Source organism: Gobio gobio (assembly GCF_949357685.1).
Source record: "Gobio gobio genome assembly, chromosome: 7".
Taxonomy (NCBI): Eukaryota; Metazoa; Chordata; class Actinopteri; order Cypriniformes; family Gobionidae; genus Gobio; species Gobio gobio.
The window spans coordinates 53,799,986-53,826,488 of NC_137103.1; the positions used below are offsets into that span (position 1 = coordinate 53,799,986).

Here is a 26,503-nt window from a genome sequence, read left to right on the forward strand (position 1 = left end):
AACGATAACTACAGCGATAACTACAACAATAATGATAACTACAACAATAACGATAACTACAACGATAACTACAACAATAACGATAACGACAACGATAACTACAACAATAATAATAACTAAAAACAATAACGATAACTACAACAATAACGATAACTACAACAATAACAATAACTACAACAATAACTACAACAATAACGATAATGGATTTATTTGTGCTATTGCTTATTTGTTCTTATTGTATTACTCACTGTATACTCATCATTAATAATGTTTGACATGTTTATGAGTTGCTGATTTTTGTTCATGGTATTCAGCTGCAACAGAATGTTTTGCAAAAAGACAGAATACGTTTTTTTTTTAAATTATATTGCGATCAAAACTGGGAATCCATAAGAGTGGGAATTGTAATCAGAATCGCTAAAGTTGAAACGACCCTATAAGAGAGACACACTATGAGTCAATATGAGTCAACTACTAACAGCATGTAAATCAGGCTCCGCTGTTGCTCCAGAGGACATTAAGTATTTTAGGTTTAAGGCACCTGAGGGCCCACTATTTTTGGTTATCTTATGAAGACAATAAACAGAATTGACAGTAAAACTTTTGGAGCGCATCTCCCATAAAAGAGAGAAACTTGACTTTTTAAAACGGGGAAATATTTTTCTCTCTCTCTGTCTGTTTTCTTACTTACTTGTAATCTGAAAATAAAGAAAGTCAATATGTAAAATGTACATTATATCTAATTATGTTAGGTATAACTATTATATAAAAATAGGCTTTCACTATATAAAATGGAAGCCATTGAATCGCTTTCAATCAGATTTTGTCATTTAATAAATTAAATCTGTGTAACACTAGACGACATTTATCCTATTAAATATCTACAGTATCACTAATGTAATATTGTTTGTGATTTATAGGAGCGCCATCACATTAATCACCTGAACTAATGATAACAGAGGAAGAAGAAAGTGTGAGAAAAATCAGATACTCTTCCCTAAACAAAGTTGAGACTTGTTTTCACTGCCAGTTCAGTTGCACCTGAGGCTGTGGAAACTAAATCAACCTGACAAGACAGCATTCATTCACTCCAATACATACACACTATAGAAAGACAAAACGCTTCTTCCTTCCTTCACTCAAAGAGCACAGGAATTCAATACGGTCTCCGCCTACATTAATGCATCACAAGACCATAGCAATAGGAAAAGATTCGGTAATAAGAGAGTCAATCGTCACTACTTAAGGCCTTCAAACGCATCAGCTACACAGATGTAGGTTACTGTTATCTGGCTGAAGTAAAACATTAACTTACTCAGTAGAAAGTCTCCTGGCAATCTCTAACTTAAGCACAGCAGACTTTCCCGATCATTTCAGAGCAAAGCTGGGTCATAAAGCTTAAAAAAAAGCGATATATCTCAACACTTTTCAGGATATATCACCGGATGATTAACTTTATACAGCCAGCTAAAACTATTGTAAATATATCATATGAATATATTCCATAAACGCCGCTCTCAATGATGGAAAGTCAAGCTGAGTGTCATAAATGTGAGAATTCCCCCACATTCCTCATGAAGTGCAAATGAGTGAATGTGAGCGACTGACATGCCGATAAACACATCACAGGTGATCATCTGCGACAGCTAACAGATAAAACTATGGGAACTAACTAGCAGGTCAAGAGCAGAGGATAAACTGTGCAAACGGGAAAGCATCGAGACTCAAAATAAGAGAAATACCTGGTTGCATATTAAATGTTTTACTTTGAAACGCTTCCCTCGATAAAAAGCTCTCCAATGCACAAATCATGGATATCGAAGCATCGAAGTGTAGATCATGTAATAGATAAGCAAATGTGTTATGATAGATGTTGAAAAACAGACATTTTCTGTTGTGAATTAGGAATAGCATTACTGACGTCTAAAACAAAAAAACCTGGCCTTTTGCGAGTTCTGTTTTATAACATTCACATGGTAAATCCACATATAAATATCTGCAATAAAAATAAATAAATACATAAATAATAATAAAAAATAGATAATTATTATAAATGAGAATTTAGAATAAAATAACATTTAAAATAAAATAAATAAGATACAATTCAATTCAATTCGATTAAAAATAAAATAAACATTTAGAATAAAATAATTATAAATAAAATAGAAATTTAGAATAAAATAATATTTTAAATCAAATAAAAAATAAGATAATTAAAATTAAATAAAAATACAATAAAATAAAATAGAAATGTAGAATACATTACCATTTTAAATAAAATAAAATGATTATAAATAAAATACAATTTTAAATTAAATTAAAAAAAAAAAAATAAATAAAAAATAGAAATTTAGAATAAAATAACATTTTAAATAAAAATAACAAAATTAAAAAACTAAAAAAAATTATAATTAATACAATTTTAAATTAAATTAAATTAAAAAAATGTTTTAGAATAAAATAACTTTAAATAAAATAAATAATAAAATAAAATAATAAAATTAAAAATAAAATAAAATTAGAAATAAAATACAATTTTTTAATTAAATTAATTAAAAATAATAATAAAATACGAATTTAGAATAAAATAACTAATCAAATTAAATAACTTTAAAAATTAAATAAAATACAATTTTAAATTAATTAAAAAAATAAAATAAACTATTTTTTTTTAAAAATGTACTTTGACAAATTGAGTATATGATATGATATGCAGGCTGATAAACAGGCTTATGACTTTAGGTGAAATTTATCGGAAAGTTATAAGAAAATCTATGAAATTTTCTGATCACTATAACAATATACAGAAATTGATAAGACAAATTTACATCCAGACTTCACCTCTCTGAGATAGCAAAGGCATTTGCAGAAGTCTGCAGGTTGGTCTGAAGGTTATGTTATTCAATTCTAGCGGGAACTGGATAAAAAAAATTGAAAAATAAACCAATATCAAATAGTAAATTTCAAGAATTAAGTTTCTGAGCCAAAAGATGATGGTGGTGCAGGATGGTTTGGCTGAGAGATCCCCAAACTGGTCCGAGGACTATTCAGACCACCACCAACCAGTGACAAACCTTATAACTTTCTAAAGTTTCTACAGGATGCCACAGACAAGAAGGAATGGCAGAGGAAACAGAATTTATTTTTAAAAAGGTCCACCTATAAAAAACAATAGGGGTTAGACACTACATTTGTCCCCTAGCGATGATATAACAGTAAACTACAGTGGCGGAAATGGGAAGGAACTCAACACAGTGGCAACAAGGGGAAAAAATCTCACTCTTGTGTTTTCTCTGAGCCTCTACATTTCACAGACTGGTACAGTTTATTCTGCACATTCCCACATAGCGAGCTCACCGCATGTCCAAAAACAACAGCTCAACCAAAACACACACAGTGCTGTGGTCCAGTATAAGTCACCAAACTGGAGCAAAGGAGTCTGTAATTCTAAGAGTAACAGACCTCTGACTAGACCTTTGGAAAGTCTGGTTGCAAACTGCACAACGTAGGTCAAGAACTGCTCACTTAGACAGGATGAGACTGTCTGACCCACGTGTCAAATGACCAACCAGTGGTCATTTTGTTTCTATATGCCAGTGGGATTATCTGAAATTAGTGATGCACCGATCATGATTTTACATGGCCGATTCCGATACCGATTTTTTTCAAGAAAACTGGCCGATTCCGATACCGATTTCTGATTTTTTTTATTTTTTTTTTAACACAATAAAAGAATGAAAGTATACATGAACAAGATGTTTATTTGGTATTTAACAGGCTAAATTGGCTTTTGGCTAATGAAAACAAGTCCGCAATTTGAAATTAACAAGAAATTTAATTGGAAATTAAAAGACTGAAAGGTGAAATTAAAGGCAACAACTGCATATTCTGCAATCCAAACAAAGATGTTACTTAAATCAGCATTTGTTTTTAAATTCAGTGTACAGAAAAAAAGTCTTTACCAGTGAAATTAAATAAAACCAAAGTATATAGGCCTAATTGTTCCAAAATGTTAAATCAAATAATGTTTAGTGCAACGAAAAAAAACTAAGAAGGTGCTTTTTAAATCAAATTAAGTCAATGTAATTAAGGTAAAATAAAAGGTAACACTTTAGAATAATGGTCATTAGTTAACATTAGTTAATGTAATAACTAACATGAACTAACCATGAGCAGTACATTTGTTACTGTATTAATAAACTGGTTCGTTAGTTCAAGTGTTGGACAGATCAGTTGTTGTAACCAGTCGTTAAAATGATTCGGTTCAAAGGAGTCATTGTTTCGCGAATCGGACATTAGCAGACGCGTTGTGTGAGCAGATGAAGCTGAGCTGAACAAACGCTCACTATCTGCACTTGTGCAGGGCGCGGAGAGGTAGGCTCGCGCAGGAAAGCGGCTCTTCCTCAGTTCTCCAGTTTCCGTTTGTAACACACTAGTGACATGTTCGCGAATGATTGCAATATAGGCGTATGTGCACGCGGGCGCACTTCCGGATAAATCGGCAGAAAAATACAAAGAAAACCGCCGATCGCGCGCTAGAAGCAAAAACCGGCCGGTTCCGGTTTTTGGCCGGTCAACCGGTGCATCCCTATCTGAAATAAATACCATAATATCTAACTGTGTGTGCCCACATCGCTCTGGCCGCCCTGAAACATTCGTGGACGCACTAAAGTTGATCGAATGCTTGTTTTGTTTTGTTTTGTTTTACTTTATTTAAAGGGGCCAAAGCAAACCATCATGTTGTTCTGCATTTGTGCAAACTGAGCACAGGTAGGGTATAACTGTATAAGATAACCTCATGAAATCATTTAAAGCTACACTGTGTGATATTTTCCCCCATCTAGTGGTGAAAAGGTATATGACCATCCAGTGAATATTAGTTTCTGTTCCTCTCAATTCCGATTTCGTTTTAAGTTCTACGGTGGCCGATTTAGTCCAAGATTAACATGACGACCTCGTCCACATTCGACACAGTGCCATCGAGTGTTAAAACGCGAAAGGCGAAGCTTGAATTCACGGGTATGTCCCTCTTTGGCTAATGTACTTTCAAGATGGAGGGGCAACATGGCGACCCGCATTCAAACCCTCACCCGTATGTATTTTCAATGGCATATTATAAACTTACGAGAATACTTTATTACTTGAAAGAAGTAAATATACATTAATGAGCGCATATATTTTTGAAAGAACCAAGTGTTTTTAGCTAAGAATAAACTAAAAAAGTTACACAGTGTAGCTTTAAATGTGAAAGTAAAAAAAAACACTGATCGATGGAAAACTTAACAATTATAGTTGCATGTTTGCGAACGAAATAAAACCATTTAAAAGCCATTGTGTGGTGTGGCTTTTGTGTTCATGGTTAAGTGCTAGTCTAATTTCAACATGCAGTTTATAGGAGACGTTTACTAGCCGTGGTCTTTAATTCACATTAATATTAATTTGTGTGCAGCCTACATTACAATAACTACAATAACTGTCCTGGTTGAAGTGTAGCCTTAATGCAATTGGTCGAATCGGTGTTGTTTTGAGCAAATTAATTGCATTCCCGCTGAAAAACAAGTGTTCTAGAGCGAAAATGCCTCGCCGCGCCGCTCTCAGCGGTGTGAACGCACAGTATGTTTTTTTCTTTACACTGAATTTAAAAACCAAATGCTGATTTAAGGCGAGACACGGCAGGTGAAAACATCGTTTTTTCATGCAGTGGTCAATTTTGAGATTTTAGGCCAGTTTGCTCCCTTAACATGTAAGCTTTCATGTCAAAATAAAAAAAATGTCAACATTACACATTAAGGTGGTTATTTCATTATATTTCGTCACCGTGCGCCTTTAGATTTCTACCCGAAATCATCAAAAGTTATTCTAGCGCGATCTCTCGTGCCGTCTCCATTCACAGAAACGTGTCATGCTTGGTATCATTATAAAGCTCTCAGTCTTACACACAGCGCTGGCTAATCCAAACATGGCCATTTCCTTTGTAGAACTAACCAACCGCGAAAGTTTGCAGCCGAAAACCACATCTGATTTGTCGATGTGAATTTCTCACGCGCTGCCTCTTGCTTGTGTATTCTCTGCCTGAGAGAAAGTGCAGACAAGCTGAAATCAGCTCATAAACGCTCACAGAAAAGACCAAGTAGCAAGAGCTGGTAAAAAGAAAGTAAACAACAACAGATAAGACGACGAAACCCCGTCAAAATTAGATTCAAATAGTTATAGATGGACCAATACAACAAACAGGGACAGCTCGTCTGCAGTTTTTGTGACTGGTGTTTGTTAAGGTAGTTCTCTTAAGGTAGTTCTCTAATAGCTATTGCTATTAATAATTTATTCATTTATCAATTTCCACGTGTTTTAAATATTATACACTACTGATATTAATTAACTTAATATATATTTTGTTTGAAGGTTGGGGGTTTTATAGAAATGTATGCAGTTATACAGTATAAAACTTTAAAGGCCGTTTTCTCTAAATGAGTTTTTCATCACACTCAGAGTCAGATATATCCACTTCAGTAGCACCTACAAGCACGAACTTTTGCAGTCTTATACTGAACTATATTCTGAAGGCTTTTACAGAGGGATTTGTTGATATATCATTCCTATCCTGAGTTATAGGTCCTTTAACTCCAAAAAACATGGCGAAAATTGATTTTTTAAGGCTATTGTCAGTATTCTCTAATTTACTAAAGCACAAAATAAGATATCCAGAATCCCCTCTGTAAAAGCCATTTCATCTAACATGTCAACAAATAGAACCAAGAATTTTAAACATGGTCCTTTCCAATTTCCAGATTTTGTTTTTGGAAAAGTATGCAAATGAGCGTATATTTAAGTATATAAGGCCTCATTTGCATATTAAAACATTAATTTACACACAACTTGTAATACATTTTTTTCTTATGTTTATGCCAGTAAAAAACTGGAGAAGTTTCACAGTGATATCTTGTAATTAAAAAAAATTCCCTATTCACCTGTAGTGTCTCGCCTTAAGTAACATCTTTGTTCGGATTGCAGAATATGCAGTTGTTGCCTTTAATTTCACCTTTCAGCCTTTTAATTTCCTATTCAATTTCCCGTTAATTTCAGATTGCGGACTTGTTTTCATTACCCAAAAGTCAATTTAGCCTGTTAAATACCAAATAAACATCTTGTTCATGTATACTTTCGTTCTTTTATTGTGTAAAAAAAAAAAAAAAAAAAAAACATTCGGAACTCCGTATCGGCCAGTTTTCTTGAAAAAAAACGGTATCGGAATCGGCCAAGTAAAATCATGATCGGTGCATCACTAGTATCGTTGTATCGATATTCTGAGCACATCCCTATTGGGCAGGATGTGGAATAGTGTGTTTTATCAATAAAATAAAAAATGGGCATCTTATCCAATTAATCGAAACAATAATCGGCCAACGAATCATTATCAAAATAATCGTTAGTTGCAGCCCTATATTTACGAGACATAACGAGGAAAACAAACCTTGTGGATGTCCAGCAAAACTGCACACTTCACCTTTAACCTTAACAATAACAACTCATAACTAGTAAGATATAATCGTTAGAATCATTTATAACCACAGTCAAGATAAACATAATCTGTGCCCGGAAACACAGATCATTTAAAGCCTTTCGACCTCCCACAAAGCAGCAGAATTAGTTTATTATTTCCAGACTGACAGCATCCGAGCGCCCTGCTGAAACAGACACACAACACAGCTTTTGTTTTGGACGCAACACAACCCTCTCCCTGGCCACTAGTACAATGTTATTAAATGAGCGTTTCCCTGCAGGCCCCCCCCCCAGCACCATAAAAACGTCCCGTCATGATCTACAGCCTGACAAGCAGTCGCTGGTGCGGATGGAGCCAGTCAGGGCAATTAAGAAATCTCATTCTCATTCCAGTTGGCACCATTAGCGCTGTGTGACAGAGGAAAAACCTCATTTTCCGACATTTGTTTTAAGCTTCAAAGTGCATCTGGCAGCTTTATTTAACAAGAAGGATGACTTTTGAACCTAAATCTCCACAGGTGTGTCATATTGTGAGTCACACAAACTTTCCGAATCATTCCAGTGGATCCTCTGGCAAAGCAGATGTGCAGCATAATGGACATATTGTGAAGACACGGGTTCAAGACATCCAGGACTAGAGGTCTTTTCATGCCCCTCTGTATCTACATGTGTTGTTTGCATGTGGTACCAGCACCTGTTGTTTGCCAGCTGCCTATGAACCATGAGATGGGGTTCCCACACTTCTTGACCAATGACTTTCCATTACTTTTACGGTCGTTTGTGATCATTTAAAGGCACAATATGTAAGATTTTTGGATTAAAATATCCTTAAAACCACTAGAACAGTGTTATGTATTTTGTTGACTTGTGTGCTCACATTATCCCACATGTTCCCATGAATGTTTAAATCCAGAGAAATTTTAACAGTGTGCGTGCGTCGCCTATCAATGACATCATATCCGCGTTACCCTCGAAACCTACAAAGTAGGGCTGCACGATTATGACAAATCTCATAATTGTCGATTATTCTCTTGATATAGTAATTGCGATTATTAATTACGATTATTCTATAGCATTAAGCCTCAAAAGTCAAATATACATTGGTTTGGTTTCTTTAAATAAAAAAAGTAAGAATATGCATGGCATTATAACGTTATACTAAAAATAAAACAATGGGGGAAAAAACTTAACCTGTAGAAAGAAAAAACAACACATTCAGTACACAGAATAATATAAGTGGACTTTTTTTGTAATTGCGATTACATTTTATTGAACGATTACATGATTGTGGCATCCGTAATTGTAACTGGTGTGCGTCACCTATCAATGACATCATACCGCGTTACTACCCTCGATTATTTTGTAGTAATAATCCAGCTCAACACAGTTAGTCTTATTGTTTAAATCTGGTGTTCTTGATTTACCGCGAGTACCATGTTTTACCGCCTAATAAGATCTCGCTCACTGCAGTGTGAACAAGTGTCTCATAGTAGCGCCGAGTGAACACAGAGTAGCATCATAACATACATTAATATATAAATATAACTTTCAACACACTCAAAAGTGTGTAATATGATAAAACAGCGCTGTGTTACCACAGTGTCTGTGTCAATTAGCCTCCCCCTGAAATTGCCTCATGGACACGGCAGCCTCAATAAACCCGTCTCCGGCCTGACGGCTCCGATCTTTTGAATATTGCACTTTAATAATTGTTAAATCGATATGTCGTCCTCAATAAACCTGTCTCCATCGTGATGACTCCAATTGTTCGAATATTGCACTTTAATAATTGTTAAATCGATATGTCATCCTCAATAAACCCGTCTCCGGCCTGACGGCTCCGATCTTTCGAATATTGCACTTTAATAATTATTAAATCTATGTCATCCTCAATAAACCCGTCTCCAGTGTGTTGCCTCCAATCTTTCGATTATTCCTATTTAATAATTATTTAATCGACACATGATCCTCAATAAACCCGTCTCTGGCGTGCTGCCTCCGATCTTTCGAATATTCCGATCTATTATGACCTCTGACGTGTAAAGTTGCTTGAATAATAATCATACGCTGTTTGTTAATTGGCCAGAGGAGAACTTTATTTTTCTCCATTAGGTCGCCTGATGGGGTTTTGGTTTCCTTGCCACTGTTGCCTCTGGCTTGGCTTGCTCAGTTGAGGACTAGGGTTGGGAACCGAGAACCGGTTCTTATGCAGAACCGAAACTGATTTTTGAAAAATACCAGAACCGCGCGAAATTCCTAAGTTTCGGTTCCGAAAACGGTTCTGGTGCAATGTGTGTGCGACGCACAGCCCGTGTTGCCAAATCCCCGGTTTTCCCACGGAATTGGGCTACTTAAACACTGTTGTCGCGGGCTGTGTTTTATGTCCGCGGGTTGAAGCGACCCCAATTATGTGATATTTAGCCCCGGAAATGCGAATTTTACCGGAGAAGCCCCCCTGAAACGCGATTAGGCTGATTTTGGGCTAGTTTTGAGTAGCAATTGTGCGGGTTTTGTTGTCAAAACCTGGCAACCCTGGCTCACCTCATCATGAATATTAATTACGTTGCCTGCCGCTTCCAGGAGTGCAACGCAGTTCAGCACTGAAAGCCCTTGCGCTACACATTTACGGTTTTGCGTCAGATATTTTCTCGTTGACCACCAGCATGGCGAAGAGAAAGTCACAAGTATGGATTTACAAAGAATGAATGATAATGAAGCAAAATCTAACACATGTGAAAAGTTAATAACATGCAAAGGAGGCTGCACTAGCAATTTGACAAAACATTTGCTACAGCACCAGATTTATACCAGATTTATAGTGAAAGGACTAATATATATATTTGTCAACCGTTGAGTCACCATGGTTTAGGTAAGCGTTTAGGCACAATTACCTTTGTAATGCTGAATTGCAATTTATTATTTACAAGTTCACTGAATAACTGAATTACTATTAAATTAATATACAACTAATTAATAAATATAACTAATACATATAATTTATAACTTGGTTTTATTCAGAGACAGAGAGATAAAATGTAATAAGACAATTTCAGAGGTGTTCATTTGAAAAAAAATGTGTTGCAAGAATGGCTTAATTAATACTGTAATATATGTGCAGTACAGGACTTTTTTGACATTGCCAACCTGAAAATTAATTTTAGAGCAAGTCATAAACACAAAATGGATTGTTTGAGTTGTGTATTGTGCCTTTTTCCTTTACCACTATTTGTTTAATAATTTTAATGGAACCGGAATCGGAACCGGAATCGTTAGGCGGAACCGGAACCAGAACCGGAACCGGAAAATTTCTCACGATTCCCAACCCTATTGAGGACACTACATTTTTCAAGTAAATATCCAAATAAATCTAATTATTAAACTAAATTACTGATCTGAAGCCCACATTGTCACTGTATGATAATTGAAATGAACTGATGATCAGCGTTTTCTCCAGTACGGCCGAATCAAATTCTGTGGCATTATTTTTCTGTTTAACACTGTGAAGCTGCTTTGAAACAATCTGCATTGTTAAAAGCGCTACATAAATAAAATTTATTTGATTTGATTATATGCTTAACGTGTCACTCCGCTGTCAATGACTGTCAGCCGCCACGGGAAGACTTTATAAAAAACTTTATAAAGTTTTAAATATGGATATTTTTCTTACACAAATGCTTCAGAAGGCCTTTATTAACACCCCGGAGTTGTGTGGAGCAGTTATTTGACGGACAGATGCATTTTTATGGCCTTCAAAAACAGAGGACATTTTTAATATAACTCCAATTTAATTTGTCTGAAAGAAGAATGTCATATACACCGCGGATGACTTGAGGCTGAGTAAATCATGGGCTAATTTTCATTTTTGGGTGAACTAAACCTTTCAGCATTAATTTCAACATATATGGTAAAAACTAGCAATGGATAAAGGCTTGAAGCAGTTTGGAACTGTTTTTCTTGGTGAACGCTTTGCGTAAGAGCTAATAAAATATTTAAACTCAAGACAATATTTTGTGTCTAATTTACTTGAGACAAGTGTAATAAGCGGGATAATGTACATCCAGCCGGTTGTTATCGCAGAATAAACCCCGACAGAGTGATCATGACCGCGACGCAAAGCATCAATAATGAATGGATGTACATTATCCCTTACATAAGACTCATTATAGAAAAATTCCCATTACTTTTCGAGGGTTTTTTTAAGTTTCAAATCACTAAATCACAATTTGAACATGTCCTGGCTTTCCATGACCGTGGGAACCATGAATAGTAAATCCATGGTAAGCTTTCCTAAGGGTAGGAAAAGGAGTGCCCTCTGTCAACAGCACACATCCAACCCTCATGACTCTGCATTAAAACTCCATCACAAGCACTGATGGACAGGGATTTCGGCTTCTTTATGATCCGAGCTTAAAACTGCCTGGAGTTATGATTCCGAGGCATTACTATTACTAATATTGCATCATGAAAAAATGCCACAGTGCAAAAAAAACTGTAACAGACCAAAAAAATAGCCGTCATATTAATTGTACATAAAAGTAATTTATTTTTATTTTAGGCCAAAATGTGACCTGGACACGAGATTTACCTGCAAATGGTGGCAAAATGGTTGCCCATTAGCATGCATATTACTAGGATATTGTCTTTATTAGTACTTATAAAGCATATTTTGATGCATGACCATATTCTACATCCCTTAATTCTACCAAACACCTAAACTAAACTACTTTACTTACTATTAATAAGCAGCAATAAAGAGTTTATTGAGGCAAAAGTCATAGTTAATAGTGAGAATTGGACCCTAATCTAAAGTGTGACCAACAAAATATAGTATTACTAAGTACACTACTAGTCAAAACCTACTTATTCATTATTAGAGGACAAATATCCACAATTAAGAATAAAAATAAAGACATCAAAACTATGATATAACACAAATATGTGCACTAGTTGCTCATTCGCAAGCATTTTACTAGGATATTTTCTGTTTTTTAGTACTTATAAAGCATATTTGATGCATGACCATATTCTACATCCCTTAATTCTACCAAACACCTAAACTAAACTACTTTACTTACTATTAATAAGCAGCAATAAAGAGTTTATTGAGGCAAAAGTCATAGTTAATAGTGAGAATTGGACCCTAATCTAAAGTGTGACCAACAAAATATAGTATTACTAAGTACACTACTAGTCAAAACCTACTTATTCTTTATTAGAGGACAAATATCCACAATTTAGAATAAAAATAAAGACATCAAAACTATGATATAACACAAATATGTGCACTAGTTGCTCATTAGCATGCATATTACTAGGATATTTTCTGTTTTTTAGTACTTATAAAGCATATTTGATGCATGACCATATTCTACATCCCTTAATTCTACCAAACACCTAAACTAAACTACTTTACTTACTATTAATAAGCAGCAATAAAGAGTTTATTGAGGCAAAAGTCATAGTTAATAGTGAGAATTGGACCCTAATCTAAAGTGTGACCAACAAAATATAGTATTACTAAGTACACTACTAGTCAAAACCTACTTATTCATTATTAGAGGACAAATATCCACAATTAAGAATAAAAATAAAGACATCAAAACTATGATATAACACAAATATGTGCACTAGTTGCCCATTCGCAAGCATTTTACTAGGATATTTTCTGTTTTTTAGTACTTATAAAGCATATTTGATGCATGACCATATTCTACATCCCTTAATTCTACCAAACACCTAAACTAAACTACTTTACTTACTATTAATAAGCATCAATAAAGAGTTTATTGAGGCAAAAGTCATAGTTAATAGTGAGAATTGGACCCTAATCTAAAGTGTGACCAACAAAATATAGTATTACTAAGTACACTACTAGTCAAAACCTACTTATTCATTATTAGAGGACAAATATCCACAATTAAGAATAAAAATAAAGACATCAAAACTATGATATAACACAAATATGTGCACTAGTTGCCCATTCGCAAGCATTTTACTAGGATATTTTCTGTTTTTTAGTACTTATAAAGCATATTTGATGCATGACCATATTCTAAATCCCTTAATTCTACCAAACACCTAAACTAAACTACTTTACTTACTATTAATAAGCATCAATAAAGAGTTTATTGAGGCAAAAGTCATAGTTAATAGTGAGAATTGGACCCTAATCTAAAGTGTGACCAACAAAATATAGTATTACTAAGTACACTACTAGTCAAAACCTACTTATTCATTATTAGAGGACAAATATCCACAATTAAGAATAAAAATAAAGACATCAAAACTATGATATAACACAAATATGTGCACTAGTTGCTCATTCGCAAGCATTTTACTAGGATATTTTCTGTTTTTTAGTACTTATAAAGCATATTTGATGCATGACCATATTCTACATCCCTTAATTCTACCAAACACCTAAACTAAACTACTTTACTTACTATTAATAAGCATCAATAAAGAGTTTATTGAGGCAAAAGTCATAGTTAATAGTGAGAATTGGACCCTAATCTAAAGTGTGACCAACAAAATATAGTATTACTAAGTACACTACTAGTCAAAACCTACTTATTCATTATTAGAGGACAAATATCCACAATTTAGAATAATAATAAAGGCATCAAAACTATGATATAACACAAATATAAGCACTTCTTGGTACTTTTTCTGCCCATCCTATCTGGTCTATTTGTATTCACTGCTGTTTTGTAGGCTAGATGAATGTCAAACTTGTCTGCATAACTATTTTCAAGCATTCAAACACACATTTAGATAAATAAATAAAAAGTCCCATTAAAGATAATGTAAAAGGATTAATTCAGTCAAGTGTCAATCATCTGTCAACCGTTGGACTACCGACTGATGGTCTGAGAGAGAACGGTTTCTATAATTAATACACATCAACTATGTGGAAAAGCACATTATGATGAACAAATGGAGATATTCAACTTATAATACGTGTAATAATGTTTGCTTCCCAATACAATACAGTGAATCTCCGCGACCCTCACATTCATTAATTCCCATTCTAAGAGCAGATGATCCCAGCTGGACACCAATAATCCAACTTTACATGTGTAAAAGAGATTCCAGCCTACATTTAAACAGTTTATAAACCACATCCACAACAAATACACCGCCGGGATCCCATGACAGAGAGGCGGGCAAGTCTCGGCATATTCCGTTTAACGTTAATCTGAGATCGGGAATCGCGAGCGAAACTAATTATCAAAATTATCAAACTTCAATTTAACTCAGGAACCTTTGAAAAGGTTGTGGGAACACTTTGAACACTTCATTGATATCCACCGGCCAGCTCTGAAGATTTAAGTGCTACATTACCTGATTTATGTCATGAATTATCCGTCAGGGAAAAGTTTTGAGGACGCCGCTTCTCTCTCACAGACAGTGTGGAAGCGCGCGCACGTCTCCCCCCTCCCTCCGCGCGCTCGCACTGATGTCATCACGACGTCTACGCCGAAGTATGTTTACTATCAAGGGGGCTAATGAGGTTGAGGTAATGCTAGCACCGATGACAAAACTGAAATAATTTCTATTTAAATGATCTATTTTAATTGATCGTTTTAAAATAATGGGGAAGGGGGGGGAATATTTTATTAATTTATTTGATTACAAAAAAAACTACGGAACATTTCCACACACAAAAACATTAAGAAAGCAGGAAAACAATGTCATAGGCCTACTAACTAGCGTTCACACTATCCACAGCACTGAACAAAACCGAATTTATAAATTTAAAAATAATTAAAATTGTAATTACGAATAAACTTTGATGTGGAATAAACCTATACTGCACATTTACTCAATTATTGCTCAAAAAATTATAATAATCAAACTAATTAATGTTAGCCTTTCGTGACAACATGCCCCAATAGAGTTATAATATATTGGGATTGAAAACAATATCATAGGCCTGCTAACTAGTGTTCTCACTTTTCACAGCAGTAAATAAAACCTCATTTATAATTTAAAAATAAATTTAAATGTAATTTATAATAAACTTTGATGTGTACTAAACCAACTAAACATTTTTGCAATTATTGCTCAGTAAAAAAATAAAAATAATAATAATTAAAATGTAATTTACAATAAACTTTGATGTATAATAAACCTATACTGCACATTCCCACAATTAGTGCTCTGTAAAAAAAAAAAAAAAAACACACACATTAAATGACCCCAATAGCATTATAATATTTTCTGATCAGGAAATAATATCATAGGCCTACTAACTATTTTTTTTTTTTTTAAATAAATTAAAATGTAATTTATAATAAACTTTGATGTGTAATAAACCTACTAAACACAATTATTGCTCAGTAATATATTTATTATATCATTAATTATATAATTAATTGCTCTGTAAAAAAAAAAAAGCACATTAAATGATGTCTTTCATGACAACATGCTCCAATAATATCATAGGCCTACTAACTATTTAAAACAAATACATTTAAAATAATTAAAATTTAATTTATAATAAAATTTGATGTGTAATAAACCAAACTAAACATTTTCACAATTATTGCTCAGTAAAAATGATAATAATAATAACAATTAAGCTCATTAAACCATGTTAGCCTTTCGTGACAACATGCCCCAATACAGTTATAATATATTGAGATTAGGAAAATAATATCATAGGCCTTTCTCACTCTTCACAGCAGTGAATAAAACTTAATTTATAATTTAAAAATAATTTAAATATAATTTATGATAAACTTTTATTTATAATAAACCTACTTAACATTTCCACAATTACAGCTCAGTAAAAATAATAATAATTAAAATGTAATTTACAATAAACTTTGATGTATAATAAATAGGGATGCACCGATACCATTTTTTAAGAACCGAGTATGAGTACCGATACCTATACATGTATTCATTTATTTTTCTTTCTCTTTTTTTTTTGATGATGATGTTGCAGTTTTCCAAGCGCAACAGAGTGAGACTAATGGCAGCTTCTTTATTATTAAAAAAGTATTATTTGTATGTGCTAATCACAAACTTAAAGCACAAATTTCAGTGTCCAATAACCTTCAAAGGGCATAATTACCATTGTCATAATAAATGTAATTTATAGTAAACTTTAACCAACTGAACATTTCCATAATTATTGCTCAGTAAATAAAAATATTAAATAAAATAAAAAACATGTTAGCCTTTTGTGACATCATGCAATAGCGGGCATTTTAATAAAACTGCTATATGGGGTAAGTTGAACATGCCATTAAACAGACTGTCATCAGCTTTTTAGCACATATTAAACAGAAAACAATATGAAGCCCCAACATTTATCCATTTGTAGATTTGTTTAAAAGTAAAAGGCCAGGTCATTTCAAAGTTAACCTCTTATTTTCCCATCTATTTCTTTTTAATATGTTCCTCAGACCTATAAAACCCTGATATTATTCATCACAACGTAATCATTCACTCAGAAATGTGACTGATATCTCTGAGACCCCGTAAATCGTACATTTTCAGATATCAAAATTGCATTTTTGTTGATTAAAAAACTTGATAACTTTCACGTTAAGACCAGACACTTAGGGCAAAACTGTAACATAGATAAAATGTCCCTAGTTGATTAATCACAGTACATTAAGGCAAGTCTTTGTTGTTATATAATCCAGGTGAAAGATATATGCTCTCTGTAAAACCCTTAAGGTTTGGAGTATGTAAGCATTACTGATTGAAATGGAAAGATGCAAATAGATAAAGTGCAATAAAATAAACACTTAAAATGTGTGTTTATGTTTTCTTTCCACATAGTCTGAAAGAGTTATGGAAGCAGAATAGCCACCGGTGCATTAAAAAAAACAATGGGTTTGCCTGTAGTGTTGCTTTTTGTGAGCTATTATATCTCAGGTCTCAAACCCAAGGTTTAAAACTATTTAACTGAACTTTATGGAGAAAGTCAGGTGCAGGTCGTAGCCTAAAGCAGCACAGGGCAGTGCGTTACAGTGATTTAATCACAGTGCAAAGTGGAGGATTCATTCTTGAATCTGGAAAAAGAGAACAGCATTAAACCTTGTGTTTTGGAAAATGTTTAGTCAGCCTGAAATGAACCCAGCAGAGCCGTATGAAAGGCGAGATGTACCGCAGGAAAGATGCTTGTGTGGAGAATTCCTCTGCTCCAGAGGTTAGGCTAGCAGTAGATGTGAATGTGATGAAGTCTTTAATGCAGTTTGACCTTTGCAGTTCCGAATGGAGGCATTTTACCGGGATCCTGTGGGGATACACTCATGTGGTGAGTCTAAAATAGACCCAGATCTCCACAGCAGCTGTCCTGCAGATGTTTGTAATAACCAGAGGTTGTAATTACAATTCAAAGTGAACTGGATATGCTCTTAGCCTGGGTGTGTGTGTGATGCTAGGCTGATGTGTTGGGCGCTAACTGAATGCTGACACCATACGGTACAGAGAGGTATTGCACACACACATTATGCTGCAGAACAAAACATGTGAATGAAATGCCTTGCAATATACAAATTATATTACATAAAAAAACAGTGTTTTAAAAAATAAGTTTAGTTACTCACATATACATTTGTGCATTTGGCAGACGCTTTTATCCAATTGGATTCAAACTATACATTTTCTTTTCAATTCATGCATTCCCTGGGAATCGAACCCATAACCTTGGCGTTACTGGCGCCATTTGAAAGGCAAAAATACACTGAAAATATAAAAAGCTTGCTCTTTATTTTCATTACTCAAATGTCTATTATGGCAACATTCTCACATCACATCGATTCGACCCAATCACTGTAAAACAGTAACGCAATACACAGAGCGAAAATAATCTGGGAAATATTTAAGGAAACATCTTAATCTTCAGCGATATCATTTTGATATATGCAGCATTCACACATGGGTTGTATATATGTATATGTATATGTATATATATATATATATATATATATATATATATATATATATATATATATATATATATATATATATATATATATATATATATATATATATATATACAGTATATAAACACCAATCAGGCATAACCATTATGACCATTATAACACTGATTATCTCTTCATCACGGCACCTGTTGTGGGTGGGATATATTAGACAGCAAGTGAACATTTTGTCCTCAAAGTTGATGTGTTAGAAGCAGGAAAAAGCGAGCTACAAAGCGTAAGGATTTGAGCAAGTTTGACAAGGGCCAGATTGTGATGGTGAGACGACTGGGTCAGAGCATCTCCAAAACTGCAGCTCTTGTGGGCTGTTCCCGGTCTGCAGTGGTCAGTCTCTATCAAAAGTGCTCCAAGGAAGGACCAGTGGAGAACCGGAGACAGGGTCATGGAGGACCAGTGGAGAACCGGAGACAGGGTCATGGAGGACCAGTGGAGAACCGGCCACAGGGTCATGAAGGACCAGTGGAGAACCGGAGACAGGGTCATGAAGGACCAGTGGAGAACCGGCCACATGGTCATGAAGGACCAGTGGAGAACCGGCCACAGGGTCATGAAGGACCAGTGGAGAACCGGCCACAGGGTCATGAAGGACCAGTGGAGAACCGGCCACAGGGTCATGAAGGACCAGTGGAGAACCGGCCACAGGGTCATGAAGGACCAGTGGAGAACCGGCCACAGGGTCATGAAGGACCAGTGGAGAACCGGCCACAGGGTCATGAAGGACCAGTGGAGAACCGGCCACATGGTCATGAAGGACCAGTGGAGAACCGGCCACAGGGTCATGAAGGACCAGTGGAGAACCGGCCACAGGGTCATGAAGGACCAGTGGAGAACCGGCCACAGGGTCATGGAGGACCAGTGGAGAACCGGCCACAGGGTCATGGAGGACCAGTGGAGAACCGGCCACAGGGTCATGAAGGACCAGTGGAGAACCGGCCACAGGGTCATGGAGGACCAGTGGAGAACCGGCCACAGGGTCATGAAGGACCAGTGGAGAACCGGAGACAGGGTCATGGAGGACCAGTGGAGAACCGGCCACAGGGTCATGAAGGACCAGTGGAGAACCGGCCACAGGGTCATGAAGGACCAGTGGAGAACCGGCCACAGGGTCATGGAGGACCAGTGGAGAACCGGCCACAGGGTCATGAAGGACCAGTGGAGAACCGGCCACAGGGTCATGGAGGACCAGTGGAGAACCGGCCACAGGGTCATGGAGGACCAGTGGAGAACCGGCCACAGGGTCATGGGCGGCCGAGGCTCATTGATGCACGTGGGGAGCGAAGGCTGGCCCGTGTGGTCCAATCAAACACACAAGCTGCTGGAAGTTAATTAAGTTAAGGCTGGTTCTGATAGAAAGGTGTCAGAATACACAGAGCATCTCAGTTTGTTGTGTATGGGGCGGCTCAGCCGCTGACCAGTCAGGGTGCCCATGCTGACCTCTGACCCCCGCCCAAAGCACCAACAGTGGCACATGAACATCAGAACTGGACCACGGAGCAATGGAAGAAGGTGGCCTGGTCTGATGATCACATGGATGGCCGGGTGTGTGTGTGTGGCTTACCTGGGGAACACATGTCACCAGGTGCACTATGGGAAGAAGGCAGGCCGGCGGAGGCAGTGATGCTTTGGGCAATGTTCTGCTGGGAAACCTTGGGTCCTCCATCCATGTGGATGTTCCTTTGACACGTCCCACCTACCTAAGCATTGTTGCAGACCATGTCCAGCCTTTCATGGAGACGGTATTCCCTGTGGCTGTGGCTCTTTCAGCAGATAATGCGCCGCCACAAAGCACAAATGCTTCAGGAATGGTTTGAGGAGCACAACAACGAGTTTGAGGTGTTGACTTGGCCTCCAAATTCCCCAGATCTCAATCCAATCGAGCATCTGTGGGATGTGCTCAACAAAAAAGTCCGATCAATGGAGGACTTGCAATTTACAGGACTTAAAGGATCTGCTGCTAACATCTTGGTGCCACACAGCACACCTTCAGGGGTCTAGTGGAGTCCATGCCTCGACGGGTCAGGGCTGATTTGGCAGCAAAAGGGGGGCCAACACAATATTAGGTCATAATGTTATGCCAGATCGGTGCATTAGAGTTATATTTATATCATTTTAACCTCTAGCCATTAATATTATGTCTAATGTTTCAGAAAATACTGTATGTTGTCGAATTTAAGTTGTGCTTTTGTACCGACTCTGCAAGATTCACTTTAACATTCTGTGTGTATGTGATAATCCTGCTGTAATCTACAACCGAGCCGACAACACACACACACACACACACACACACACACACCTGTTGAGAGTTTTCACCACAGCAGCCGTCCAGTGTGTCTCATGTCTGAGAATGTGAAGCGTCATCAGCTGCTGACTGAGATGATTTGTGATGTGGTTGTGTTCCCACATGAAGGCTTCTCCTAACAAACACAGCTTGTGTAATGCGGACCGCACATCTGAGGGCCCTGAAAGATGTTCAACATATGCTGAGATCACAAGACATCAAAATGAGAGTTCTGTGGCATTTAGTCCATGTCTATCAGCTTTGATGTCTTCTGAATCATCAAAAGTAGAAAATACTGGTGTAAAATAACAGCCCAAACTTTCTGTTTTAATAGGAATGCTCTAATAGCAACAGCAGAATGAACACGCTGATTGATATACACACACCTAAAGCATTATTAGGAACACATACTAATACTGTGTTTGACCCCCTTTCGCCTTCAGAAGTGCCTTAATTCTACGTGGCATTGATTCAACAAGGTGCTGAAAGCATTCTTTAGAAATGTTGGCCCATATTGATAGGAGAGCATCTTGCAGTTGATGGAGATTTGTGGGATGCACATCCAGGGCACGAAGCTCCCGTTCCACCACATCCCAAAGATGCTCTATTGGGTTGAGATCTGGTGACTGTGGGGGCCATTTTAGTCCAGTGAACTCATTGTCATGTTCAAGAAACCAATTTGAAATGATTGGAGCTTTGTGACGGTGCATTATCCTGCTGGAAGTAGCCATCAGAGGATGGGGACATGGTGCTCATAAAGGGATGGACATGGTCAGAAACAATGCTCAGGTAGGCCGTGGCATTTAAACGATGCCCAATTGGCACTAAGGGGCCTAAAGTGTGCCAAGAAAACATCCCCCACACCATTACACCACCACCACCAGCCTGCACAGTGGGAACAAGGCATGATGGATCCATGTTCTCATTCTGTTTATGCCAAATTCTGACTCTACCGTCTGAATGTCTCAACAGAAATCGAGACTCATCAGACCAGGCAACATTTTTCCAGTCTTCAACTGTCCAATTTTGGTGAGCTTGTGCAAATTGTAGCCTCTTTTTCCTATTTGTAGTGGAGATGAGTGGTACCCGGTGGGGTCTTCTGCTGTTGTAGCCCATCCGCCTCAAGGTTGTGTGTGTTGTGGCTTCACAAATGCTTTGCTGCAGACCTCGGTTGTAACGAGTGGTTATTTCAGTCAAAGTTGCTCTTCTATCAGCTTGAATCAGTCGGCCCATTCTCCTCTGACCTCTAGCATCAACAAGGCATTTTCTCCCACAGGACTGCCGCATACTGGATGTTTTTCCCTTTTCACACCATTCTTTGTAAACCCTAGAAATGGTTGTGCGTGAAAATCCCAGTAACTGAGCAGATTGTGAAATACTCGGCCCGTCTGGCACCAACAACCATGCCACGCTCAAAATTGCTTAAATCCCCTTTCTTTCCCATTCTGACATTCAGTGTGGAGTTCAGGAGATTGTCTTGACCAGGACCACACCCCTAAATGCATTGAAGCAACTGCCATGTGATTGGTTGATTAGATAATTGCATTAATGAGAAATTGAACAGGTGTTCCTAATAATCCTTTAGGGGTGTGTATAAACTGCTGTTATTTATTTATTTATCTAGATCAGGGGTGTCCAAAGTCGGTCCTGGAGGGCCACTGTCCTGCAGAGTTTAGCTCCAACTTGCCTCAACACCTGTCTGGAAGTTTCTAGTAAGCCTAATAAGACCTTGATTAGCTGGTACAGGTGTGTTTAATTGTGGTTGGAGCTAAACTTTGCAGGACAGTGGCCCTCCAGGAGCAGGATTGGACACCCCTGATCTAGATCCTGGGTCAGATGTAACAACCCAGTGTTTGTTAAACGAGCTTAAATGTTGCAATATGTATTAAAAACTATACAAAATATCCAAGCGAAAAAATATATAATACTACCCAAGTTGGGTTGTTTTTAACCCAGTGTTCTTTCAAATGTGTGCTTATGTTCTTTAACAACTGAATTTCGTTTCACATTGCCTAATTGTAATCAGGTTAACTGCAATTAAAAAAGAAATAATAATAACTGTATTCCACAACCCAATGCACTAGACTTTCTATTCCCAGTGACAAATTAATATAGAAGTAATATCAGTTATTTTCAGCATTTCTTTCTCGACTCATTACTTTATTAGACTGCTAAATGTTAATGTTGTGTTATATTCCAGACATACACAATCAAGTATGCTTCATAAGAACAGGTTTCCTGCTGGATTTGCATATTGGAAAATGTAATTTGAACTCAGCATAGGGTAACCCGGGATATAAAAATTTGGAACAAATGTGATTTTGTTAGAAAGCGGCTCACAGGGGACAATGAGATTGAGATACGCTTCATAAAAATACATGAATGCAAAACAGCCTGTGATGTGAAATATATCAGGCATCAGAATCCGTCTCTGACATGGAGAAGGACCCACCTGCCCTGTGAGAGGGAATTAGGGATTCATTTGTGGGATATTTGTAAGCCTCACTTACGCTAGGCAATGCCTTTAATCCCTGTGCATGCTGGGAATGCGTCTCTAATCCCCATACAGGTAAACCTGCATTACTCCTGATATCGATTTAACCAGCCTTAATCTCTATTTGCTCAAATCCAGAAGAGGAGGATGCATGTGAGGGGGGGGGGGGGTTGACAAAGATCATATGCCATTCTAAAATTAAACGAAAAGGCTCCATTTTAATTTATATAATTTTTTTATTTTGCATAAAGAAAATAGACAATTATTTGACCATAAATATTTACACAACCAGTCAAATGTTGAAATAATTCAGATTTTTTTAAGTAGTCTGTTATATTTACCACTGTAAAAAAGGTACAATCAACTTGCATGTTTAAGTCAATTCAACTTAAACAATTCAACTTAAACTGTATTAAACTGACGTAAAAAATGTCTTGTATAACTTTTTTTTTTTTAAATGGAAAATTGCTTAACCCTTATTGTTCAGATTCACCACCCTCTCATTATGTCCGGGATGAAAACATCCACTAAATTAAACTGCTGTAAAAATGTATCAGATTAATTTTGCATAAATCTGTTAATCAACCTCAGTCCTGATCAAAACTACTAAATGTTTTTTAAAAAATCCAGGATTTTAACTCTTTAATTACCAAGTCCATAAATTATGTCACTGATTTGGGGGAAAAACACACAAAATGACTTATTTTTATAATATAAAAAGTGATTGTGGACTGGATTTTTTTTTTACCTTTTATCACAGTGTTGGAAATGTGAAAGATTAGCAACAACATTGGCTTTGATGCATTGTTAGTTTTTGTGCAGGATCAGATTAAAAAATGTTCTCCCTCATTTATATGCGGTTATACTCCATATAAGAGCCAGAAACTACGCTTTTTTTTTCTTCATAAGTTCTTCACCGGTTCTTTGACTAAGGTGCTATATAGCACCTCTGAAGAACCACTGAAGCACCAAAATTGGTGCTATATAGCACTAAAAAAGGTTCCCCTATGATTACGAGCCAAGAACCATTTTTGGTGCCATATAGAACCTTTTTTTTTTTAGAGTGTATCTAAAGGGTAAATGGTGCCACCTGGTGATCAACAGTAAAAATTACAAATTGTACCTCTTCCCAACAGGGAAAACCACCAACAATCAAGAAAGCATGAGTATATTGTGTCATGGCTTTGCAATTAAAAAATGTGGTTATAATGGAAGTCAATGGGCCAAAAACAGCCACAAGGAGTAAATGAGGGAGAAAACATTCAAATCTGATGCTGCACAAAAACTAACAATGCATCAAAGCCAATGTTGTTGCTAATCTTTGACATGTCCAAGACTGTTTAAAACAATCCAGTCCACAATCACTTTTTATATTGAAAATAAGTCATTTTGTGTGTTTTCCCCCCAAATCAGTTTCTGAAAATTATTGGCAATTAAAGAGTAAAAATCCTGAAGAAACTTAATATAATAAATTAATTCTTTTAATTAAAATACATCAAATGTGATGTGTCATGCAGGGAATTCTGGGAATGTCAATTTACGGATTTTTCACTGTAAATTACACAACAACTTTTTCACTTCCAAAAACTGTAAATTTAACGGTATTTAAATTTTTGTATTAAATGCAAGTTTAGATCTATTAGTTGTTCACCGTATATAGTACGAAACTTTCTGTTAACCAATACATAGCATTTTTACAGTAATTAACCATTAAAAAAAAAATAATTCACAATAGTTTTTCACAGTGCATTCAAAAATTTTATTTATTCTTGTAATATCAAAGCTGCTTATATTCCATACGTTTGTCCAGAGAGGACATTACCGTAATGCATTTGTATTTTTAATGGATTCATTCTCAGTAAATTCATATTATAACTGCATTAAGGTAATGAGAATTTGAGTAAGCTTATAAAAATGCATAAAACTCAAATTTATATTCATCTCCAAACTAATTTCAAGCATCTAATAAGTAACTGACGGATCAAACAGTGCCACAAACTCAGTCAAGCATGTCTAAAGTTTGATGGACAGTGTGTTTCTGATCCTCCTCTTTGTCTTCATCCCTCCAGTATGTATGAGAGTCGAACCCGGTCTCATATTTGGCACTTGTCCCGTTCACACACTCAACAGGGGCTTTTTGTGCCGTCTGCATTAGACGCCTAAATATACAGCACACTGACAGCTCAAAGCCGCCACACGCAGCGTTTCCTCACACAGACCATCATGTCACGACCAGAGCCTTCGACTCCTTCCCTGAGAAACATCACATCAGACCAAACCACAAACCAGCACCTCTTAGGAGAAACATCAGCTCGCAAGAGTAAAGGGGGCATTCATATTAACATTAAAACTCACAGCTAAAATCATGCTAGTTTTATGAAGTGAACATTAGGGTGAATTTTAAATCATATCTCGTTTCTGTGTCCTCAATATTACTTTTCATCCTGTTAGTGTCTTGTACAGAATATGATTAATATGACTTAAAACAGGGTTCATACAGAATCTGTCAAATAAAATTACTTTTTTGGTTTTCAAGGACTACAATCAGAGATCTTGCTTAATAAACAACAGGGGAGAGCGGGGAACGCTTTTTGACTTTCTCAGTGTAAATCCACTTCAGAGTATTTATTTTCCCCCACATGTCTAGTACAATTATGTGGTTGTGTTTCATTAAATACAGTGTGTCCTTGTTTCTTGATGTACCCCGAGAGAATGGAAGTGAAATGTGACAACATGCCCCATAGGTGGGGTACATTGTAACATGACCGCTTAAAATATCCAATCAAAAAAATATCCAAGACAAACTAAAAACTATTTTTTAATCATTAACAATATACTAATTTTTGAGTTTGACAACAAACATCTTTAAAATACAGCATAGTTAAAAACATAATTCCTGAACATTGACTCTTGATTCACCCCTTTCTCAATAGAATATGTCATTTCTAATATGCTTTCCTGTAGCTCAAACAATAGAGCGTAGCGCCAGCAACACCAAGGTCATAGGTTCGATTCCCAGGGAAAGCAAAAACTGACAAAATGTAAAATGTGTATCTTGAATGCAATGCATGTCACTTTAGATAAAAGCGTCTGCCAAATGTAATAATGGCACATTGTGACAACATGCTCCACCTGTCCAACTGGGATTTAACCACAGCTCGTGTCTTCTGCTGGTTCATCAGCTTTAAAGAACCAGCTCAACTGTTAAATAACAGATAGAAGATTACAATATCAGACTTGTCTTATTTTAAATCAACACAAAAAGAG

At 36.4% G+C, this 26,503-nt stretch overlaps 1 protein-coding gene across 2 annotated transcripts in view; it reads right to left on the reverse strand.

Annotated features, from left to right (window-relative positions):
• Positions 1-14,917, reverse strand: part of tanc1b (tetratricopeptide repeat, ankyrin repeat and coiled-coil containing 1b) — a 321,757-nt gene extending 306,840 nt beyond the window's left edge. For both annotated transcript variants that reach the window (XM_079822412.1, XM_079822411.1), the window contains exon 1: positions 14,845-14,917. The gene's annotated coding sequence lies outside the window, so the exon portion shown is untranslated. The remainder of the gene's footprint in view (positions 1-14,844) is intronic.
• Positions 14,918-26,503: the final 11,586 nt, after the last annotated feature.